Source organism: Notechis scutatus, chromosome Z (genome assembly GCF_049901735.1).
Source record: "Notechis scutatus isolate UNSWTSFEM ecotype Mainland chromosome Z, rNotScu1.2, whole genome shotgun sequence".
NCBI classification, from domain to species: domain Eukaryota; kingdom Metazoa; phylum Chordata; class Lepidosauria; order Squamata; family Elapidae; genus Notechis; species Notechis scutatus.
The window spans coordinates 51,288,737-51,308,169 of record NC_142025.1 but is presented as its reverse complement, the minus strand read 5'-3'; the positions used below and the strand labels follow the sequence as shown (position 1 = coordinate 51,308,169).

The 19,433-nt window shown below is 35.7% G+C and overlaps 1 protein-coding gene across 6 annotated transcripts in view; it reads right to left on the bottom strand.

Annotated features, from left to right (window-relative positions):
- Positions 1 to 19,433, bottom strand: part of CDK14 (cyclin dependent kinase 14) — a 262,489-nt gene that overhangs the window by 129,612 nt on the left and 113,444 nt on the right. The window lies entirely within an intron of this gene.

Genomic DNA, 19,433 nt, shown 5'->3' with positions numbered 1-19,433 from the left:
GTATAGTTTAAATTGTGCCCTATTTATATCACCATCAGGCTCTGTAATTTATCTGTAACATAACACAAAGACTAGAATCTCAAACAATTTAAGATATAATACAAGATGACTAAATAATAAATAAGAATGTAATAAATAATAATTTCTTACAATATGTATAAATCATGACCAAACAAGTAATAAGCATTTTGAGGAAATTTAAACATGATTGTTTCAAAAGTTCAATGGTACTGAACTTGGGACTGCCACGAAAAGACGAGGTCAACCAATTCTCCAAAGCACTTGAAGGCAAGATAAGAAGCAATGAATGGAAACTAATCAAGGAAAAAAAGCAACTTAGAATGAAAGAGAAACTTCCTGACACTTAGTACAATTAATCAGTGGAAGAACTTGTCTCCAGAAGTTGTGGGCACCCCAATACTGGAAGTTTTTAAGAAGTAATTAGACAACCATTTATCTGAATTGGTATAGCACAGTGGTAGCTCCTGTGTCAAAAATTGTGCATGCGCTTACACGCTCACACTTGTATGCCAGGACCCAGAAGGCAATGCGCACCCCCCACATCCCCTACGCATGCATGTGCAATCCCCCACTCCCCATCCCCTTACCTGTATTTCACCTCACAGCTGGTTTGAGGCCTTTATTGGTCTCCCAAAGGCTTGAGGAGCTAGGCTTCTGCAGGCTTCTACAGGCTTTGCAGGCCAAATCTAGCTCCGTTTCATCACTTCCTGTTTTTCCGAAAATACCGGAAGTGATGAAACAGGGCTAGATTTCGCCTACAAAGCTTGTAGAAGCCTGCAGAAGCCTTCCTCAAGCCTTTGGGAGGCTGAAAAATGCCTCAAACCAGCCGAAAAATGAGCTGTGAGGCATGCACATGCGCAGTGAGGTAAGTTTGCCTGTAGCTCGTGTGCCGGCACAAATGGCACTATGTGCCACCTATGGCATGCATGCCATAGGTTTACCACCACAGGTATAGCATTTCCTACTTGAGCAAGGGTTGGACTAGAAGACATCCAAGATCCCTTCCAACTCTGTTATTTTGCTATTCTGTTATTATTAGAGATTCTAGAACTGAAGCAGGAGTTAGACAAGCCATGTGATATCATATCTTATAAAATGTTTTAACATTTTTAATATGGCATTAAATAGTTTAATCTAGCAAAATTAAGAACAAGGAAAATATTTCATTTCAAGAAACATAATTTTGCTTTACAATATTGTTATGGGTATACAAAGGATAATTCTAACCCACATTCTTTAAAAAAAATCCTCCAGTTACCCTTGCTAAGTACATCGTTTATTTAATTTTTGTGAAAAACTGAAATGTAGAAACTAGCCTTATATAACAAATACATTTATTCCCTTGAATAAGTTTTAAGTGTTCTTCTGTTACCAAACAAAACAAATGAACAGTTTATGTTTACCACTTAAACACTTTAAGAGAAGCAGCAGTGACTGTTACCGGAATACACACCTAACATCTAATATTTAGCCACCCAGCTTTACCTTAGTACCAGTTCTTTTTATAACACATAATTTGTTTGAGGCAGACTTTATTGAGAATGCAGTAGTTGGGATATATTCTCTCATGCAGAATTGACTATTAGAATGCAGTACAGCAGGCTACTCCTGCTGCTGCCTGCCTGCAATTTGGCAGTTCAAATCTTACCAGGCTCAAGGTTGACGCAGCCTTTCATCCTTCCGAGGTGGGTAAAATGAGGACCCAGATTGTTGGGGGCAGTATACTGATTCTGCAAACAGCTTAGAGAAGTAAAGCACTGTGAAGCGGTATATACGTCTAAGTGCTACTGCACTTAGGAACTACAAATAGCTACAAAGTGCCACAAAGTATGAATATGAGTGTCAGCTGTGCTTCTGAATAAGCTGGAAATATATGCAATGTCTGCTTCTATGTTGGCAAAAGATTGATGTCATTTCCACAATGGATTCACAAGACTTCAGGCCAAATTACTGAATAAGAATTTGCAGTGTAAACTGGTTGAAACTGCAGCAAAGCGTAAAGGATGAAAGACGAAGAACTAAATTTATAAGCAATTTCTTTTCCATTCTTCTTCAGTCCTATATAAATACTATTGTACTAGATGTCTACCCTGCAATGCTTTATTAGTTCCTTTTTACAGGAAATTCATTACACTATCATCAAATCATTATTGCCTTGTATGCTTTCCTTTTTCAGAGTACAGAAAACCGGTTCTTTTTTTTTTTTTTCTAAGTAAGAGTAGGACCATCTCCATAGATTGCCTTAGGATAGTCTTCAATCATGAAAGTCACAGTTCAGATATTTCTTTTAAGATTTGAGAGATAGGGGAATTGTGTTTTCATCAAATATTTATGTCCTGCTATTCCCCTCTATTTCTCTTTTGGCAGTTTCATTAGTATCAGATACAGTAATAGTTTTAATTTGCCAATAAAAGTCATACACACACACACACACACACACACACACTTGTGCAATGTCACAGAAATGAAAAAAAAATGAGCTTATTTATAAAATGATTTAAAGTTGTTAATAAATTTTTAAAGATTTTCCAATATATAGAATTTTAACACCAAAGTAGTAATATATTTTTGCCTACTTTTAAAAAAGATAACATTAAATAAATAAAGTAAATATTTAAAGATTAATGGCACACCAGTGTACCATATAATGAGTCACATGTATTCCAGTGATCAGGAGTCTGGCAGCACCTTTTCAGACTAACATATTTTATTAAAAGTATAAAATTTCATGAACTGCAGCTTACTTTGAAAGACGCATGGAATGGTTTAAACTGAATCCATGATTCAAACTGGGATGAAGCAAAGGAAAAAAAGATGGGGGAAATGAGGACATGGATACAGTTTACATGCAAGGTAATTGTGAAGATGCAGATAAGATACTTATATTTTATAAATAAACAAACTGAATCTGTAAAAGGTACTGTTGAACTCACTCAAAAGGCCATATCCGAATATCTCAACAAAGATAACTAGTGTTTTAATACATTAAAGTTGTTTGATTGAAACTTGGAAGGTTGACTCTGATATTTACCAAGTGGAATTATATACATGTTCAAACATGTGCTATTTTTTTAATCAGCTGGAATATTAAAATAAGATGCATTATAAAATCAATGTTAACTCTATTTTAAGAGAAAAGGGAGTACACGTATTTTGGAATAGGGTAGATGCAGTTGATGAGCAAGTTTAATTTAAAATTTACAGAATATGCATGCAGAAATGTGCTTCTTAGATTAAAAACTGGAATGCCGAAGTTAAAAACATGAAAAGAGAAAATATAATTGGACTATATGGTTTAGTAAACAAAAAACAACCAACTTCTCACTTTTTGTCACTTCAAAGATTTCTTCATAGCTGACAATGTCTTCAAGCATTCAAAATGATACCTCCATACACAGACATCAAAAAGATCAAGTAGGTATATTGAAATCAAATTGACTGTGGGTGGAGGAGCTCTTCCACCTTTAGCATCAAAGACATAGTCAGATATTGACTGTGGAACAGATCAATGCAAGTTCCAAGTTAAGCGAAAGAAAAAAGCCAGTCAGCTTCCACAATGTGATCTTGAACATACGCCCATCATTTTCTAGAACACCCAAAATCATTTTGAAGTCCTGACCCTCTTTAATAAAGAACCAGGAGACGTATGAAATGAACTTTAGTAATTAACTTTAGTAATTATATGTCTGTATAAACAGATTATGAAGAAAAAGTAAGAAAGAAAGCAAACTGGATATTAGAACCACCATGGAAATTGCCAAGAAGTAAAAAGAAGCCCCAACGGACAAACATTTCAAAAAGGAGTTTCAGGGAGATGTTAGACACAAGAAGCCATAGGAGGTTATAACCTTAAAGAACTAAAGGGCACCAAAGGACAAATAGTAATAAATTCAAAGGAGATCAAATGAAAACTGAAGGAATATATTGAAGTACTATTCAGTGAGATTTTAAAATATTAAATGATGCAATGACTTCATAACAGAAGGGGTGATGCATGGCTACTTCTTCAGCTCGAAGAAACTGGAAGCTATTATTTACCATTGGACAATACTAAGAATCAGTATAATTTTTCATAATAAAAATAACTACTAGTAAATTGTAGTTGATTATTTTAAACTGCCCAGACTCACTAGGGACAAGCAGCATATAAATTTAATATATAAATTAAATAAGAAAAATAAACATTTTTAATTAAACCCCATCCTATTGCTGACATGGGATGACTTACAGTGATTAGGTGATCATGGCTGGATTGATGTGACCATATTATTAAATGTTGTACCTTATGATTCTTGACAAATGTATCTTTTCTTTTATGTACACTGAGAGCATTTGCACCAAGACAAATTCCTTGTATGTCCAATCACACTTGGCCAATAAAAAATTCTATTCTATTCTACCAGGTCGGTATGAAGAACTAGGTGCACCATGGAAGACTCAGGGCAGCTGACTCGGGATGGGTAGGTGGGCATACAGAATGAACGCAGCCCGGTGGGTATGGCCAGGTGGGTACCACTGGGTAGGCATGGTCGAGTGGGTCCAGAACAGTGTGAGGCCAATTTGGGTGTGAGGCCAATTTGGCGCCCCACCAGAATAAAAATCACCTGGAGATGCGCCAGACAATGAGAAGCAACAAAGTGTGCAAAGAAAAGAAAGGAGGAGTGGATTTCCCCCACCCCACCCCACTTGTAGAAAGGCTCCACTTTCCATTCTCTAATCCCACTTTCTGAGAAGTTTTCCTGAAAGTCTGCAAAGAAAATAAAGGGGAGAGTGTATTTCCCCATTCCACTTACAGAAACACTCCGTATTTATTTAGAGTTATAAATCCTCACACACAAGTCCTTTTGCAGCAATCTCACTGAATCAGGGAAAGGCTTTATCATTCCCTGTTTGGTCAAATCCACAAGAATGAGGAGGAGGAAACAGTGAAGGAGATAAACAAAAGGAGGGAAGGGTGGATAATTTATATTTTCACTGCAATTTTACATAGTTAGTTTTTGCTGTGATTCCCCCCCACAAAAAAACCCCACCCAATCCTAACAATGTGATTTTGGATACCACCTTCCATCTCTAAGTTCTGATATTCTTTTTTGAGTAAGAGGGAAACTAGTTTTACAGTTCTATACTGTGTGTTATGCTTTCTTTGTATTTAGACTCTGGCATTAAATCTGGGTACTATATTTTTAGATTATACTGATGTATAAGTGTAAAGCAATATTTTTCCTGCTTCCTCTTATTCCAGCCATTTATTTCTCTTGCCCTGCTTCCACTTGTAATGTTGGGAAACCCACCATACCAATTTGTTTTCTTTGGTTTCCTAACTATATTGGTCTATGTGGGTTATGGGTATCTGCTGCCTCCACATCCCATGCATTTTTATAGTCCCATTGTTTGCCATTTTTCTAAACTGAAAGACTCCAAAGTTGTGTCATTTTTAATTAGGGAAGTTGCTTCAGCTTCTTGATCATTTTTGCTGTCTTTTTTAAAAGTTTCAGTATATAAGCAATATTATTTTATCAGTTATGGCCATTACACCAATATAAAATCTATTATGGGGGGAGGGCTTTGGGGGAGTTATCTCTTTCTTAAGTGTCCTAACATTCAGTACTAGGAATTTTATGGAGGATTATAGTATATGCTTTCAGTGAGAAAGTGACAGCTACCTGTGCCTGGAAATGGGCCATTTACAAGGATGTAGGCCTAACTTGCTGCAGTTGTTAGACTTGCCCTGTATGCATTTTCTCTCTTCAGAAAGTGGGGCTGGAGAATGGAAAATGGAGCATTTCTATAAATGGGGTGGGGAAATCCACACTCCCCTTTCCTTTCCTTTCCTTTCCTTTCCTTTCCTTTCCTACCTTTCTACTTTTCTACAGGTGATTTTTCTTCTAGTGGGGTTCCATGTCCAGTTGCTAGGTACATGTCCCCCAACAGCAGCTACCCAGCCACACTCACATAGCTGTGTGCAATTGGCCACCCCCATTCAGTCAACCTAAGTCATCTGCACTGAATTGGCTACACCTAGTTTTCTGCACTGACTTGGGTGCATTCAGCTGTTCACACTGAGCTATGTCCACCTGGCCACGGTGAGTCTCTTTTGCTGTCATAGATCTTTTCTGATTAACACTCATACATACTCATACAATGCAAGTATATACTACCACTTTGAACTTCAGGAACAAATGTTTTAAAATTAACTTACACCTACCTCCTCCTTATTCAGCACTCTTTATCACTAACACATATTTCCAATGAAATACGCCCACTTCTCCTCTTTCCTTAGCTATGATAAATCTGTATGTGACTTAGCTTTCCTATAGTTCTACCTAATTGATTTCAGCTGTCATATCTGAAATGAAACGGATGGAAAGCCTCAGGCCTATGAATGAACAGGAAGCATTTGCAACTACATTCCCATCATGTCAAACCAGCAACATGAAAGAGCTCTCCCGTTAAAACAAAAACAGTACTATTTGGCTTCTGGCAATGACATCATGAGGCAGACAGATTGGATTGTTTCACTGAGGTCTCAAGATTGTTCCACACTATTCTTTTCTGCTAAATAGATTGCACATACATTTATCATGTTCTGGATATTCTATTGACTAAACTACTTCCCTATTGTTATCATTCTTAAGTAGATGCGGCAATGGGGAAAAAAAGAAAATATGAAAGAGAACTAAATATGAGAACTAAACATATAAACCTGCACACAAAATCCAAAGGCAAGATTTTTTATATATTTTTATTAACAGTTTTACATAACAAAAAGATAAAAAGAAATGAGTAGATTGACATTTGAAATTAGAGAACAAGAAGATAAACAATTCTATGAAATTTGGGACCTTTTCTATCAATGGCTAGATAATAAAATATAATAATAGAATATTTAGAACTTTAGGAAACAATGAATACATATTTCTTTTTTTCTTTGATACTATCTTTATAAAATTTTATTAAGATAGACTTGGTATGACTTTATGATTTGCTATAAAATAAATTAAGTAAACTATAGTTATCTCGTTAGAATTAATAAAATTATAGTCAAATGATTGTTTAATAATGATATCAGGCTATATAATTGTTGACTGATAATATGAGCTATTATGTAATATAACTACAATGGAGACTATGAAATGGATGCACAAAAAAAAGTGGTAAACCAACCGACACACTGTCTGTAAACTCATGAAGGAAAGGATGATGTTTTTATGTTTTATGTGTTTTTGTCTGTTGTTAAAATTAATAAAACTGTTTTTTTTTAAAAGATACATACATACATACATACATACACACACACACACACACACACACACACACACACACACACACACACACACATATATATATATATATATATATATATATAAAAAGAAAAGAAAGTAAAAGGGAAAAAGTATAGAAAATAATACAATTCAAGAAAGAAAAAAAGATAAAGAAATAACTTCTGTCCTTACAGACTTCTGTCCTTACAGACTTCTGTCCTTACAGAAGTTACAAACTTGTTGCAGGAAATCCTTGAGATATGACCTTAATGGAGCCTGCCCATAATGGTCAAAAGTTACAACAACAGTTAGGAAAGTAACTTAACAACTACCAAAACCTGCTCTCCCCAATGAATTGTTAAAGGAATATGTGGGTTGCAGGGCAGGCGGTACTTTGGGCGGCAAATATGATAGTTTTTATATATGCCCTGTTTTGTTGGATTATTGTATGCCACCCCAGAATTACCTTTAATGATATGGGAAGCCATATAAATTTGATTAAAATATGTTTGCATTTTTTTCATGTTCTTTATGTGTGGTAAAATGTTCATATTAACACAATATTGTACTTTCCTTTCTAGTGTATATAGCTGCACATCATCTGTTTAAAAAAAAAATCTCTCTCAAATTATAACCCAATGTGAATTTCAGCCCCCATATCCATATTGTCTCCCCACTATATTGCAACCCAAATTCCTAGCCCATTTCATCATGCTCTTTAATTTGTTCCTGTTTTTGTTTCAAATCTCAACAAAGGTTTGTACATTCTTTGCAATCAGATGTTTATCATTTTGTACAAAGTTCCTGCCAGTGTCCTATCTTATCCTGACAAGAGCTATAAGATATCTTAACAGAGCCATTCCTCCATTTGAATGTTAGAAAGCAACTATTATACTTTGGAGTTCTATGAAGATTCTTTTTCTGCAATGGGGTAAAGCATTCTAATGGATTCCAATGTACTTTTTTCACATATCAGTATGAGGTATTTTATAGTCAAAAAATTATGATCCACTATAGGTGACAACTATAAAACATGTATACAAAATGGGAGTGTGGCTCGAGGCTCATGATTTAATTGGAGTAACTGTCAGAATCCTGACAATAGGATGAAATCTTATGCCTGAAGGAACCATGACCATGTGGCAGCCGTACAAATAGTCTTCCTCAAAGGATTATTGCCAAGATGGCTGCACCTACTAAAATCACCTGTAATCCCTGTCTGGTAAATATGGCTTGAATCTTGTAGATCAGGGGTCCCCAACCGCCGGTCCGCGGACCGGTACCGGGCCGCGGAACAACCCTTACCGGGCCGCTGGTTGCTGGGCGCCGCCATCTTTTTTTGGTAAAAAGCGCTTCTGGTGAGCTTTTCCGGGTAGAAAGCTCACCGGAAGCGCTGTTTCGCATAAAAAGATGGCGGCGCCAGCGCTTCGGTGAGCTTTTCCGGTAGAAAGCCATTTCTACCCGAAAAAGCTCACCAGAAGCTTTGCGCCGCTTCTTTTATGACGAACAGCGCTCCGGTGACGCCACCGGAAGCGCCGTTTCGTCATAAAAAGATGGCGGCGCCCAGTTGACGCCGGTACCGGGCCGCGGCGCCCAGCTGATGTCGGAACCGGGCCGCGGCGTCGAAAAGGTTGGGGATCCCTGTTGTAGATAGTTTGATATAATTTAATCTACTTGGTATTTACAACTGAATCTTTAGATTGGGACAGAGAATGAAAAGCAACTTTTGCATCAGGTTTAATGCTGCTGTAAAAATAGTCAAGCCATACCATATAGAAAAATAGAATAATAGAATAATAGAGTTGGAAGGAACCTTGGAGGTCTTCTAGTCCAAGCCCCTGCTTAGGCAGGAAATCCTATACCATTTCAGATGCATGGTTATCTAATCTCTTCTTAAAAACTTCCAGTGTTGGAGCATTTACAACTTCTGAAGGCAAACTGTTCCATGATTTACTGTTCTCACTATCAGGAAATTTCTCCTTAGTTCTAGGTTGCTTATCTTCTTGATTAGTTTCCACCTTTTGCTTCTTGTCCTGTCCTAAGGTGCTTTGGAGAATAGCTTGATTCCCTCTTCTTTGTGGCAGCCTCTAAGATATTGGAACACTAGTATCATGTCACTTCTAGTCCTTTTTTAAAATTAAACTAGACATATCCAATTCCAACAACCGTTCTTTATATGTTTTAGCCTCCAGTCCCCTAATCATTTTTGTTGCTCTTCTCTGCACTCTTTCTAGTCTCAACATCTTTTTTACATTATGGCAACCAGAACGAGATGCAGTATTCCAAGTGTGGCCTTACCAAAGCATTATAAAATGGCATTAACACTTCACGTGATCTTGATTCTATCCCTCTGTTTATGCAGCCTAGCCTGTGTTGGCTCATATTTAAATAATTGTCCGCTACGACTCCAAGATCCTTCTTACAGTTACTACTATTGAGCGAGGTACCACATGTAATTATAGTTGTGGGGAAATATAACAACAGGAAGATCAATTCTGTAAAACACAGACATTTATGGGCCTTTCCTAACTCCTCATGCTAATTAATGCTTGGAGAGAAAGCCAAGTTTTAACAGTCTTGCATGAGGCCAGAGTGTTAGGGTCATCCTGGTCCCAGGAGGGAGGGTTTTTTCATGGGGTAAGCACAGCTGCAAAAAAAGTTAATTCTTCTTCAGACACACAATATGGCACTCTTTGATGGAAGGGACCTGAAACATGTCCACCCTTTCAGATTTGATGGAACAGACAGAAACTCTCAGAGATAGAAAGTCTCAGAAGCAACCTGGCCATGTAAAGCTTTAAAAATATTAATCGGCATCTTCAATTGTACCTGGAATTATACTGGAAGCCAGCTCAGCTTATGCAGAAATAGAACTGCATAAGAAAGCTTTGAAACATACAATGCTGCATCAGTTGCCACATTCTACACTAGCTGAAGTTTACAAATCCTGGCAGAGCCCCTTCTTAACCCTCAGTCATTGAAATAGTTAATGTTGTGAAAATGTGGTCTTATGTCCACAATAACTTCACTTACTTAAAAGTAAATCTGACATTGGGGTTTCCAGTTTGCTAGCCTTCGGCGGCGGCAGGGATTTGCGACCGCACGATCCCTGCTGCGTTCGCCGCCAAGGTTCCCCCGATCCATTTGGATCTGGGGATATAGCTGCCCCGTAGAGGCAGCTGAAGATAGGGGGATCCGGCAAGGGGTTTGGGGTGTTGCAAACCCCTCCCCAGCCGGCTAAACTCCCTTTTCCCGAGGCGGAGGAACGGCGGTCAGTAATGGCCGCCACGAAGAAAGCTGCAGCTGGGTAAGCAAGTGCAGGAGGGAGAAAGCTGGAGAAAGTGAAAGGTGCTTTTAACCGGGACAAGACGGGAGAAAGTGATTTGGAACCTTGAAAGCTGTTAAGGATATATTGTTCCTTGTGAGAGCCACAAATACCCTAAAGCAGTGGTCCCCAACCTTTTTGTACCAGGGACCGGTTTCAAGCAGAAAATTTTTTCAAGGACCGGGGGACGGCGGGGGAGAAGAAAGGAGGCTTCGCTTCTCGCTGCTCCACCATCCAAGGAAGAAACTGCTTCAAAGAAGCGGGGGGCTTTTCCTGTCGCCGCAGCTATTCCGGCGCCCGTTTCACCCCACTCCCACCCGCCCGCCCGCCACCGCTTGCGCTTCAATCCACAGTGTCCCGTTCTGCCTGCCTGCCTGCCTGCCTTAGTTTCTGGTTGTTTGGGAGCACAGCTTCGGCTGAGAATAATAACTATTCGCCTCTTTACTCAGCCGAAGCTGTTCCGATTCAACCATTAACGAAGGCAGGCAGGCAGGCAGAACGGAGCACTGCGGGCGGGCGGGCGGGCGGACGGGGTGGGGTGGGGAGAAACGGGCGCTTCAGGGAAGCTGCGGCGACAGGAAAAGCCCCCCGCTTCTTTGAAGCAGTTTCTTCCTGTGCTGGTGGAGGAGCGAGAGAGCGACTGAGAGAGCTGACCCAGAGAGAAGGACAGGCTTCGGTTGCTTCCTCCCTCCCCTTCTTTCATTTGTGTCCTTGATCCCCGATCCCAGCAGCATTCACCGAAGGTGAAGAAAGCCGCCATTTTTTAAAAAAATTCTTTGCGGCCCGGTAGAGAGTGCTCCACGGCCCGGTGCACGGTCCGCGGCCCGGTGGTTGAGGACCCCTGCCCTAAAGGGGAAAGTTTTTTTTTTCTTTGTTCTACTCGTTCTACTCTCCTTCCTAAAGTGACAGCGGGGAGAAAAGTCTTTTGGCTGTGAGTGGGAAGGGAGAGTGAAAAAAAAATCAGAGCAAAATTTGAAAATAAGGAGAAGATTGCCTAGAATTGCAAAGAGTTTAAAAACTTCCAAAAATATATTTGAAAAGGATTTGTGATTACTTTAACCTCAGAAAGAAAAAAGTGAAGAAGAAGAAGGTATTTAAAAGAAACAGTCTGTTTGGATTGTTTGGTGATTTTGGAACGTTTGGAAATTATTTCTGATTAAATCATCTGGGTGGTTGTTTGGAAAACTTTTTCTCTACACAATGGCATCATCTGTGGATGGATTGGAACTTATATATCAAAAATATGAAAGAGAAAAACAAGGAGGGGAAGATGGACTTGGCACTATTTTTCAATACTTAGAAATGGCGGTTTATATTTATGCGAAGCAGAATGAGGATGATGGGGACAAAGAAGAAGAAGAAGCCATCTTTGATGAAAAAGGACTTTGATTGGAGACGGGAAAAAGCAAGAGAAAAAGGAAAAGAGGTCTTTAAGATTTGAAAAACAGCCCAAAAAGAGAAGAATAAGGTGAAAAAGGGACATTATGTTAAGAAACAACAGAAAGGGGGAAAGCAGAATAAAAGGGAGGTGGAGAGACAAGGGTTAAAGAGGACAAGGAGAAGAAGAAGCAAGGGAGAAAGGAAGGGATGAGAAGCTCTAATGGTGGGGAGCAAGATATTAAGAAGCAAAAGTTTTTCAGAGATAATGGATAGATCTTATTGTTAATGGGATTCTAGAAAGGTACATAAGATTGCATTTTTATATCTGTATTTAGAAGTAATTATAGAAAATTAGAAATAATATGTAGCTTAAAATGTGATAAAATATTTAACATAAATAAGTGAAATTTTTGTTAAGAAAAAGAGAGTACTGTAATGAAATATGATTCAAGATTGTGATGTGGGGGTAATAATCGTGGAAAGCATAAGTGTTCCCACAAAGGCATGATATTCAATTGAAATGGATAAAATGTTTAAGATATAAATGATTGTTAAAATTAATGATTAGAACATGGTATACTAGCAAAATCTTTTGTGAAATGAGATTTGAAGTAGAAGAAGGAGGAACATTTCAACGAAATATTGAGCTATAATATGTGATGTGGGGGGATAATTATGGAAAATAGGCTCTCATAAAAGCATGTGATTTAATTGAAAAGTAATGAGTTAAACGTCTAAGATACGAATGAATATCAATACTAATGAATAGATTTGTATTATTTTTGATAATATAGTATAATTTTAGAATGTACCAGACAGAATCCCAATGTATGTTATGTATTTTATATTAAGTACTATAAATATAAGGGAAAAAGATAAAGGCATCATACTCCATATAGTGTAATAGGAGAAGTATTTCTTCTTTTTTTTAAAGAAGAAAAATAAATGATTGGCTGGAATAGAACAGACAAAGAATAATAAATATTAGGATATGAATTGAGAGGAGGAAAAAAATAATAAAATAAAATTGAGAAAATTTAAAGGAGAGGAGAAGTTATATAGAAAATTGAAAATGTTAATAAGATATGAAATGGTATGTAAAATGAATATGAAACTGAACTTGTGTCTGTACCAAGAGTTTTAACCCGGGACTAAGCAATTTTCAGAAAAGAGATTTTTTATGCTTTTATGTTTTGTGTTTATGTGTATTTATGTATTGTTTGTCTTGAAAATAAAACTTGTTCTAAAAAAAAAAAAGTAAATCTGACATTGAATTCAATTCTAACTTGAAACCATTCCTAGATTATAACTTAATGCATGGCTTTGTACCTCATTCACAATTAGTTTTTTTCTTTGTATATATTTAATTTAATGGAATATTCCAATTAGAATAGATTCTCACTATTAATTCAGTTGGTTACTTTCAATTTCAGTCAGTAATTTAATACTCTGTTAGCTATTGTTCCTAATACATATTTTAGCTCAAAGTTTAGTAGTAGTTATTAGTTTTTTAAGTGATGCATTTTAAATGAAAAAAAGAGAAAAGAGAAGTCACTGTGACATATTAAATTCCTCACTTATTTATTGGTATTGTGCTTCTTTTTCCCTTTTCTTATATCTGTTTATACTCTTGGAGGAAGAGATGTCTAATAAAAGAAATAAGAAAACTAATAAAATTCATTTATCTTAAAAGATACTACCAGACTCACATTCTTGGCAATCAGCTAAGACTGCTCTTTTCCTACAATGTTTTAAGAAAGAAAAATAATAATAAATATCCATTTAGTGTTTTCTATCAATATAAGCCAAAATTTGATGAGTCCAATATTTTTTAAAAAATATTTCATGCAATTGCTGACAGTAAACAAAAAGCCACGAGTAAATTCATATACCAATAAAAATAATCTCCATTTCCTTGTTAAACCTACCAAGTTTTATTGTTTTATTTAAAAATGGGGCAGGTAATCCAGGAAATAGATTAAAGGCTTATAACAGCATGCAGGTTAAGAGACAGAGGAGTGAAAAAAGAAAAAGTGAGGACATTAAAGTCACAAAAGGCTTTGTAACTCTCATTATAGACTATTTGCTCTGCAACCAACAAGACGGACACAGACTTCAACAGATAATTAGACCTGCAGGAAAAAACAATTGCTACCAACCTGCCTTCTATTGAGGACATGTATACTGCACAAGTCAAAAAGAGGGCTGTGAAAATATCTACAGACCCCTCACATCCTGGACATAAATTGTTTCAACTTCTACCCTCAAAACAACGCTATAGGGCACTGCACACCAGAACAACTAGACACAAGGAAAGTTTTTCCCCAAATGCCATCACTCTGCTAAACAACTAATTCCCATAACATTGTCAAAGTTTTTACTAAGACTGTATTACTATTATTCTTGTCATCCTTCCTAGTACCTACCTCTTCCCACTTATGATTTTAACCATGTTGCTTGTATCTTTACAATTTATATTGTTTTATTTGTTTCCTAGTGTGATTGCTTATTGATTGCTTATTAGTAACCTATGACTATCACCAAGTGTTGTAGCTTATGATTCTTGATGAGTGTATTTTATTTTTCCTTTATTTACACTAAAAGCATATGCACAAAGACAAATTCCGTGTGTCCAATCACACTAGGCCAATAAAGAATTCTATTCTATTCTATTCTATTCTATTCTATTCTATTCTATTCTATTCTATTCTATTCTATTCTATTCTATTCTAACTGATACCTGTTTTATTGCAATGAAATCATTACACAGAGTTAGCCTTTTGCAGAAATAGAACTCCAAAGTTTCCAACTCATGAAAATTTTTGGAATTGCAGCATCAAGGGACAATGAATGTTCCACATTGAGAAAGACTGCACTGAAGTTTGAAAATTGTTTTCATAATATCTTGAATAGGAACTGAAAAGATTCATCATGCAATAAAAAGTTATTGGCTGTGAGTTATGGGGTTTTGTTTCCAAAAAATGAAGTTACAAAAAAGGTCATTAATCAAGTTTCTACACAGTTTAAGTTTGTTCTAGGATATCATCTAGATGGAAAATATCATGCCTTTTATTGAGATGTTATACTGGTGTAAATGTCAAGACATTTTTTCAAGACCTTATTATTAAAGCCTTGGTCTGACATGTAATAAAAATATCCTTTCCATCCTTCCATATTATATTCAGAACAAACAGATTTAACATGCTTTTAAATTAAGTGATTATGATAAAGCAATAGAGGTTTGTTATTAGCTGCAGGAGTAGGAAACCGTAAGTTATTTATCATATCTGCATTCCATCATAAAACTCAAAGTTACTTAGATAATTTGTTTCATGATACGTAGATGATTTACTTCCTATGTGGTCCTACATTCAGGCTTTGATGACAGAAAAAAAATCTGTTTGTTTGGGTTTTTTAATCTTATTGGTATAATTTTGTTTATATACAACATTGCCAAAAAGAAACACGTTTTTTTCAAATTAATCATGGCTAAGATTAGAGAATCAACAATTTTTCATTAATTTTCTATTTAGAAGATAATTTTTGATACATCCAGCATAAGTTGACTCACCCTCAGAAGGCTCACTTCTGTTCTTAAAATGTGGAGTTCTTAAAATTGCTTGCCTAATAACATAAATTAAATCTGCACACCCAGGGTATGAAAGGTTATTTGTTAATTTTTTAAAATGTTTTCTGGTTTGTATGCTATAATGAAAGAATTAAAACACTACTACCCAAATAATATCCTATAATAAAGATATATTTCTATTTAAAGATGCTTATATTTCAGGGACCAAGATATATCCATCTTGCTATAAACAGCCAGACAACAGAATCAAACTCAGACAAGGAGATCATTCTCTTATCTGAATCTTTGTCATTACATGGACAATAAGAGAATGGCATTCTCATCCATCAAAGAGTGACATTGATAAATGCATGAAAAGCAAGCCATCTGTTTGCATTATATTCCTACCAAATCCTTCAGCTATACATAGCTGTCACATAAAATTGCTTGCTCTAATATAGCTACACAGCAGCATCCAGTATGAAGCAAGTCTTTGTTAAGCTAGTTTTATTATTGTTAACTTACTTCAGTTTCTATGCTGTTCAATTCCTAACCCCTCTAAGCAACTCACAGTAAACCAATATACACTGGATTAAAACAGAAATAGGGGGGAAATCCACAAATTACACAAGCACCCTAAACACTACCATTGGTTAGAATAACTTTTAGTAATACCCCAATGCTAGAGTTATGTAAGGAGGTTGAGAGTCTGAATGTCAAGAGGTATACTGTTCTCTATATAAATAGGTACCTTACCCCAAAATGACTTATAAAAGTAATTCGTTGAAGCTTGCCATGCAGGTCCTACTATAATCCTAAAGTGTGCACATTTCTCAGTAATAGATGTGACTATCCCATATATAATGTGAAAATTATCAATACAATGCCACTGACTTGTATTACAGCATAGAAGTTCATAAAAGTGGCACACTACAAAATTATGACGTTAATATTTGACTTTTGGAATTTAACATTTCAGACTCAGAGGATAGAAAGAATAGCAGTAACATTCAAAGGAAGATTAGTCCATTAATTCATACTTCATTCACTTTCCTGCTTTGCTTACAAGACAGAAAGGAAAAATGAATAGACTATCGTTAACCAGTCTCTATATTTGTTATCTCTGACTGATTAGTACACTTAATGAAGAGATATTAATTCAAAATATATATTTAATTTCAACTACATGAAAATTTAAATGACATATTTACATTCCCTACCTATTAGAATATAGTTCACATTATACCAAATGAATATTTCTTTCCAGGAAAAGTTTTCAAGAAAAATGCCTTGTTTTAGCACTCAAATTTTAACACCTAAATCTTTTTACATGTATTCGTGAAAATATTAATGTTGCACATGCATATTCTACTTGAGTTTAACATTTTTTCTAAGAACCAAAAAGCTCTCTATTCATTTCAATCCCTAATTAATGCAGTGAAACCCAACTTATTGAGCTGATTGTGTATTTTTGTTCTCTTGTTATATCCCAAGGATGGGGCATAAAGATGGAATCAGCTTCAGTTTCTTTCTCACATGTTCTTTATTTCCTAAGCTTAAAATACACCTTTGTTTTTGCAGCAGTTTCTGCATATTTCTTTCATAGCCCACTTCTATAAATTTCTGTTCATTCTGTAAGATCTGATAGAGCAGGTGTACTCCAGGTGCTATCCCTAAAACAGTGCCATCTGAGGGATCTGATAGGGCATTGCCTTCCCTGTTCATGTTACCTGTCTTCTGCAATTACATAGTTCTAGAGGCTGGAGTTGTTCTGAGCTGGAATTGTCCTGACTTTGCCATCATTTAAATTGGCCTTAGACCAGATAGCAGATTAGGAAGTGTGTTCCTTTATTAATGTGTTTGGTGTTTTAATTTCTGGATTATTGCTTTCTGTAGTATGTATTGGATGGCATTGTTTTAATCTTATGTACTGCCCAGAATCACTATGAGTTGGGAGGCTTATACATTTCATTAATAAATACATAAATATTCTAATATATTTCAGCAGAAGCATCAAAACAGAAAGATAAAAAAATAAAAAATGGTGAAGGAAAAATGTGGAAGCAACAAAAAAAAACCCCGAGATGGAGATGAGGCATAGGGAATTGGGAATTGGACAATAAATTGCAGAGACAGAGATGTTTTAAAAATATTAAATATATCAAATAGCCTTTACAGGAAACACCTAATTTTTAGATTAAACTTCAAAAGCATCAATGCCTTACAGAAAAAAAATTCTACAGCTGTTTGTATCACGCGCTCATTTCTGATTTTAGCAACTCATTCCCTATTTAATTACTGTGGAAGAGGGATTTTTTTAAAATGGTAAAGCAAGCATTTTCTCCATTGCTGAAGCAAGAGTAAGGTTTTAACTTGATTTAGAAATCTTTTTTAAAAATATATGTGATCAGATAAATTGTATTTTTTTCATGAAATACAGCAGCAAATATTGCAAACTAGTTTTCAAAAAAAAATTAAAAATCATAATGGAGAGCCTAGCTGCCTAATTCTTCTCCAGATATATTTTTTTCTTTGTTTGGTGAATTTATTAAACATAACCTGGCTCTTTTTCATGTTTATTTTTAAGACAAATTGTTCTCCTGCTTTGTGCAGCTCTTGTATGTGTATTTATATCTCTTTTCGGTCTTGTGATAAAAGAACATCATCTGCAAATCTTAAGTGATTTAAATAGGTGCCATTGATTTTTATTTCATCTTTTGTGCAGTTTAGTTCGCAAAATTCTTCTTCAAGTCAGGCTGAGAAAAGGATATGTGATATTATATTGCCTTGTCATATATCTATGTTGATTTCCACTTTAATATCATTAAGGCAAATTGTCACCATTGTTTTTTCATATATTGATTGTAATAAGTTTATGTAAGTAGTGTCTATGCCTTAGTTAGGCAATGCCTTAATTATTGCTTGCTGGAATACTGAGTTAAACGCCTTTTTGTAGTCAATGAAATGACTTGCTGAACAAGCTGGATGTGATCCATTGTGCTGTAGCCACTTCTGAACTCTGCCTACTCCTTTCGCTGTGGATCATTTAATGTTCTCAATATTCTTTTTACTATTATTATTGAGATAATAACATTATTTGATTCAATATTGATAATTTATTAGCAAATATTATCTACCATTTAAAAAAATTATTAGCATTTAGAGAACATTCTATTACATATCTTTATTAATCATTAAATGAAGTAGGTATTCTTTGTCCATTTAGGCTGATTCACTCAAGTATATGTTTATTAACTCAATATAGGTTTATTACAATCAATGGATATTATTTTGGTAACTGTTCAAGCAAACTGAGCATTTTATGCACAATTTCAGAAAGGCAAGTTAGCCTAGTGGGTGTCTGAGAAAAGCAAGACACCTAAAAGATATAGTCAACTGGATAGTTTATTTTTTGAAAAAGCATAATCTTTTTCTAGTACAATTCCCTTTGTCCTTTTTGTCTACAGATTAGTGAGTTAAATGAAAAAAGGTATCTCTCCATGTTGCAGACCACACTCTTTTTAAATGTTTCACATCTACAAGTAGGTTATCTCTCCTTCCTTTCTTCAATTGATTGCTTCTGCATGATATGCAAAGCTATTCTGGATAAAATGAAACAAGAAATAGTTTTGTATTATAGATTGCTTGTTAGGTATTATTGCACTGGCATATCTCTTGGGTGACTTCTGGTCAAATACTTTTTTTCTCAATCTTTTTGGAGATAATATGCAGCATTTCCAAAGACGTTCTGATGATCTCCTCAATCCCATTTATGCTTCTTACCCATTATCTTGCTATTTTCCTGAAGTAACTCCTTGCCAAGTATAGTAATTTTTAATAATTCATATCTCATATTCTAAGTATGTGAGCTTCTGCT